Source organism: Artibeus jamaicensis, unplaced genomic scaffold, assembly GCF_021234435.1.
Source record: "Artibeus jamaicensis isolate MK-2021 breed Jamaican fruit bat unplaced genomic scaffold, CSHL_Jam_final contig_519, whole genome shotgun sequence".
Classification (NCBI taxonomy): Eukaryota; Metazoa; Chordata; class Mammalia; order Chiroptera; family Phyllostomidae; genus Artibeus; species Artibeus jamaicensis.
Window position 1 is genome coordinate 39553322 of NW_026521871.1, and position 6000 is coordinate 39559321.

The following is a 6000-nucleotide window of genomic DNA, read 5'->3' on the forward strand; positions in this document are numbered from 1 at the left end:
CTGTGGTTTTGTAATGTGTCGTCTTGACCAGGCTGAACTACATTTCCCAGAATTCTTTTTACTTTATTTATTTATTTTCGGTTAGGACTGACTTGTGAGAGATTTTGAAAGTGGAAGTGAAGCTCCAGCCATTTTGTAGTTCACACAGGTTGTGGCTTTGCTGGCACACGAAGTGAGGCGGTGGCTGAGCCTGCAGCTGCTTTACCTTCCCCTGACCCTCAGTTTCCGTGACTCCTGGGCCAGGAATGTGTTTAGCTCCGTAATAATGAAGGGCCCTAGCTTCTCCTGAAACCTGCCAAGATGAGAAGCAGCAAGAACTGACAGGTTTCAGTTTGTCAGGGGGTCTTTACTTCCATCTTCCCAGCTGCCTGCCCTGTGGGTTCAAACTAACTGCAGCATCAGAAAATAACGGGTTTAAGTAATTGCCCAATTTACTAAATGTTCACTTAGGCAAATACAATCTTTTGAAACCCCTGGGTATGCTGAGTATCTTGTTGATTTTCCTCTATGGTTTCAAATTTAGTTCATTAAAAATACTGAAAATATCAGTGGGAAAAATGGAAGAAAATAATGGGTTGATATAACAGCCTTATAGAGACTGTTTTAACAAATTCTTATTGCTGTATGAGGTCAAATTCCTGTAATAACTATCTCTTTATATGTGTATCTACCTTAGTGGTTCTGTTTCTTTAATTAAACCCTGACTGACTGATACATGTGAAGGAGAATGAGAGTTACTGGAAGTGATGATCACATTTTGTCTTAAAACCATCATTCCAGCTACAGAGTGAAGACCACATTGGAGAAAAGCTTGGTTCCTATAATGGGATCCAGTAAAAAGGGTATTGGAAAATCCAGGTAAGAAAAGACGGTAGCCTGAATAATGCTGGATATTTTGACCCAAGATTCTTCGGAAGTTGAAAATAGTACAATTTTTAAAATCAACTTTACTCCAGCATCATTCAACAAAATGCACTCATTTTAAGTGTGGAGTTAAATGAGTTTTGGGAAAGGTATACACACACTTGTGTAACTACTACCTCAATCAAAACACAGAGCATTTTCATCCCTGCAAAAACTTCCTGGGCCCTCTGTCGTCAGTCGCCCCAGTGCCAGACAGTCCCTGAAGAGCTTTCATTCACTATAGATAAGGTGTGCCTTTTCTGGGATTTTATATAAATGGAGTCACAGAGAATATACTTGTTGATGTCTGGCTTCTTTCATTCAATGTTTTTGAGACTTACCCATATCATGGAGTGTGTTGGTAATTCATTTTTATTGCTGATTTTAAAAGCTTCTTTTATCAATATAGATATTCTGATTTTTACTTTTCCCTAATCTATATTGTTTATTTTATATTTTACTTTCACTATTATTAAGTATGTATTGCCTTTGAACAGAAGACAAGAATTTAAAAAATTTATTTAGACTATGATAGCTCCTAAAGCAAAAAGAATCCTTCCTAAAAAAAAAAAAATCACAAGTATACAAGGATACAATTACACATACACACAAGGGGTGGGGCCGAAGTAGGTTTACAGTTGTTCATATAGAAAATACTATAATAAGTAACACAAGAATAGACTTTTGTATACTCACAACTGTAAGCCTACTTTTGCCCCACACTCTATATATGGTATATATATTTATATGGACATGTGTGTATGTTTGTACATGTATACATATATATATATATACATACTTTATTGAGAATACTAAAAGAACTGCTAGAAATATGAGAATGATTTCCTAGGGACTAGTGCTAAGAGTATATGATATTTTGGACCCAACTATTGCCCCAGAATGGGGTTGTAACCAGGTGGTCAGGCCAGATTGCTGGGGATCTCCAAATTAATGGAAGAAACTGCACTTCCCCAGAGGGACCCTTGAGGAGGTGAGGCAGGAATTGCCTAGGGCTGCAGATGAAAGCTGAAACCTGCCCCAGCCTGTGCTTTGCCAGAGTGGGGAGGGGCTGTGGGCTGAGGCTCCTATCAAAGGCTACAGTAAACAGTGAATATTTGGCCCTGGCAGGCAAGCAGCTCTTGATCCAGCAGGAGGAAGTTTGTTCTGAGGCTGCCTGGGACCAAAAAGGTCAAAACACACGTGTATGGTGGCGGCCAGCAAGCTGCAGCAGGGAGTGACACCCCGCACTGGGGTGAGACACAGTGCTCCCAGTGTGACTGGAGACCTTGCCCCCTTGTGGAGCATGGCAGCCAGACACTTCCACTGTGCAGGGAGTTTGGGAGCTGGCTTTAAAAATGGAATGCACACAGAAGCTCACTTTCTTGTTCTTTTGGCTTTCCCCTCACCCCACAAGGAAGCGCTCGGGGCTTAGTCCTTGCACACTCAGGAGCCAGCTTTCAGAGTTGTAGTCCCACACGGGGATGCGTGCCATGTGAGATGCCTTGCTTGGCATCTCGGAAGCACTGCGACCCCGTGAAGCGCTGTGTCCATTCTGTCACCCTGAGAGCAGCACGTAGAGACACGGGCCAGGAACAGCACCAGCCATAGGGACAACTGTAGCCTGGTGCTCCAGGACCCAGTGGACTGAGTCCCTGCACGACCAGCTGCAGTGATCTGGCAGCACATCCCAGACCCCAGGAGGGAGAGAAAGCTGCTGTGAAGTGATGGCGGCGCTCCAGCCCACATGTGCACACCCCAGAAGAGAGGCCCGAAAGCTGGAGAGATGGAGACCCGTTTGTGTAGAAATCTCCGGCTCAAAAAGGACAGATCAGAAAAAAGGAACTTCTGGGCGTGGATTTGGTTTGGATTTCAGTCTTTCTGGGAATAAGGGAATTTCTGCGCTTTGCAGAAGAGGAAGGCTTGGAGCAGGGATGCTCCCAGCCCCCTCAAATTGGGAACCCTGTTATTAAAAACCTCTTTCCTTCCCCACCAGCCTTCATGTTATGCTAATACACTGTGTCAGGCAGCAAGACCCCAGGCTGCCCGGTTACAGGATTACAGTTAAGGGAAAAAAAAGAAAACTTAAGTTAATAAAAGTAATGAGTTAGCTTGTACATGAATTCAGGTCCTCTGACAAGAGGGCATCAAGAAAGTATTTTCTATGCAAGAAATTTATTCGTGGGAAGGCCTGTAGAGGATAAAGAGTGGGAGAAGGCAGAGGGTGCCTTCAGACCCTAGTACGAATCTGGTACTTGTAAGGAGGGGCAACAGGAAAGAGACCCACTTGGGTAGAAGGGTCTTTTGAAGTGGGATTGAAGTGCCATTTTAAGAAAGTTTTTGCCAGGCTCATGGGGAGTTCTTGATTTAAAAATCCCTCATTAAAGGAATTCCACAGCTCTCAGGAATGGGCCTCATTAGTAGCCCTACTGTGGTTGGTTACTGGCTGGGAGCTGCCCGGGCACAGCAGGAGACCTGAGCTGTGCATTTTCCATGGTCATCTTTATTAAACCACTTGAGGACACAAGTGAAGGCCCTGAGTGGTCTGACCCCCAGCCTAGAGGACTTAATAGATCAGTGGATTCCATCTTGGGGTTTTGGTGGAGAAGATTGTTGCTTATTTTGCGAATCATCTTTATCTGAGTTTTCTTTTGTATCTATTGTTGCTGTGATATCTGCCCCTAGTGCATCCAGATAGCCACCAAACGAGTCACAGCCACATTAATGAAACTCCTTCTTGGTCACTTAGGGCACACTGGGAAGGAGGGGGCTTGTGACATTGTAAGCTGCTGAGGATGTTGACCATCAATTGATCAGAGAACGCCATCTGGGCAATTGGTGGCTCCTCACCCCCTCCCTCCTCCTTGGAGTGTAGGCTCTGCCCACTGTTCCCACAGTGGGAGCCATTTTCAAAGACACAGACTTGAGAGAGTACTGTGTTGTTGAGACCATCTGGACTGAATCCAAGACTGAACCCTGTTGAGGCCTCTATATAAACTTTTAAGATTCTGGAGAACAGGTGTGGAGATCTATTTAACAAGTCTCATATGTAAGTTCCCTTGCTTGTTAAAACTGCCACCTACCAACTTAGAGCGGTCTACCTCTTTCTCAGGTTTGTCCTTGCCCTCCGTGTACTGGGGCCAGTGTCAGATGTCACCCTGGTGCCTTCCGAGTTTTAGAGCCAATATCCAGTGCTCTGTTGTAATGGATTCCATGCCTGCGGAGTAAGTATTCCATAAACCTGCTCACAGAGTGGCTCTGTGAGCAGGAAAGGCAAACCCACACCTGATACAGGTATCTACACCTATGAGGATGTACCACTAGTACTTCTTTTTGAGCAAGACTGGACTAGATTCAGAGACAATAGTAGCTAGCTTGTACTAAGTAAATGGAGGCAGCTGTAGCTAGATCCACCTTGGTTAGTGGGAATCCACGTCCGTGGGCCCACAGGTAGTCTCCATTTCCGCCACTGTGTGTAAGTCATTCATGCAGTTCTGGGGTGGCCAATGACAAAGGCTGGATAATGTTAGTTGGCAGAGTCATTTTGTTGGTTGTCCGGTCTCTCTGCCATAGTAGATGCTTTCTGGTCAGTGTAAATGTATGATACAAAGCATTTACTACTCATGAAATGTCTGCATGTCCATCGGCACGTCTTTACTCCAGATATTTTTACCTTTAGCCTTCCAGTCTCTTTTTCCAGACTCTCGACCAGAGGCCAGCCCTTTGACCACTGTCCAGGGGTCTTTATGTGTTCTCACTTCTTGGGCTTCCTCTTCTGTACAAAGTAGATGACGAGATGCATTGTGTGCAGGTCTGCCCATGGCAAAGATTTTCCCTCACCAATGTCTTTAAAGTCTGCTCCTTGTAAAGAGATAAGCTGAGGCATATTAAGAATTTTAAGAGTTTCTTTGAGCATTTATTGTTTTGAATTGGCCAGCCCCACACCCCAGGTAGTAAGGAGCACTCCATCGACAACAAATTGGGGAGAGACTTTTGTGGAGGAAGGTGGAAGCAAAAGAAGAAAGTTGCTGATTGGCTGTTGCCTACAGCCTACCAGTTATCTGTGACTGATTGTCCTTAGGTTTCTATTTAACAACCCTGACACATTTTTAGGCTCAGATTTTGGTTTGTTTATATAGGAGCCACCTCATTAGTGGCACCTCGGCCTAATGGCCTTCTTGTTTAATTCATTTAACACCCTGAATGTGGCTTAAATGCGTCTGCCATTCATTTCAAGTTGAAGAGTGCAGGAAACATTTAGGAGACAAAACCAGCATCCGGTAATCGATTCCCTCTATTTTCCTTCCCAATTTATTTGCTTCTCCCTTAATCTTCTCTATTCTCTGCCCCCTCCTAGAATATAAATTCCATTAGAGTAGGGATTTTTGCTGGTTATTTCTCTGCTGTGGTTCCTGGTGTCTAAAACAGTACTTGGCACAAAACAAGACCTTAATAAATATTTGTTGAATGAACAAATGGGTGGATCTCAGAAAATTGCTCTACCAACTACCTGGTTGCTCAGATCACAAGACTAGTTAGAGTTATTTTGATTCCTCCTCTTTTCTCTTCCCCACATCCAGTCCTTCAACAATTCCAGCTGATGGTATCTCCAAATGTGCCCTGAGTAGTTACTGCTCTTCACCTCCACCGCTGTTGTCCCCTCTCCCCCTAACAGGAGCCAACTTCCTCTTCTTCCTGCTTCCACTCTCCAACACTTGCCAAACACCATTCACTGTTGTTCTAGTTGCCAAATTGATTGTTTTCTTTTATGATATAAAGCAGATCACGTCATTTTCCTGCTGAAAAACTTCCAACGGCCTTTCATTGGACGTAAGATGAAATTCATATACTCATCAAGGTCTGTGTGTTGCTTCGTGATTTGATCCAGACCTCCCTGTCCAATATCACCTCAGACTGCTGGCATTCAAGACACATCAGGGCTCTTTGTCTTCTTTATACACCAAGCTCCTTTCTGCCTGCATCCTGGCTCTTGTTCTGGAATGCTGTTTTTTTATTTATGTGCAAAATGGCTTCCTCTTGTTACTCAGGTTTCAGCACAAAAGCTTCTTCGTGGGAAAGGCCTTCCCTAGCCACTCAGTG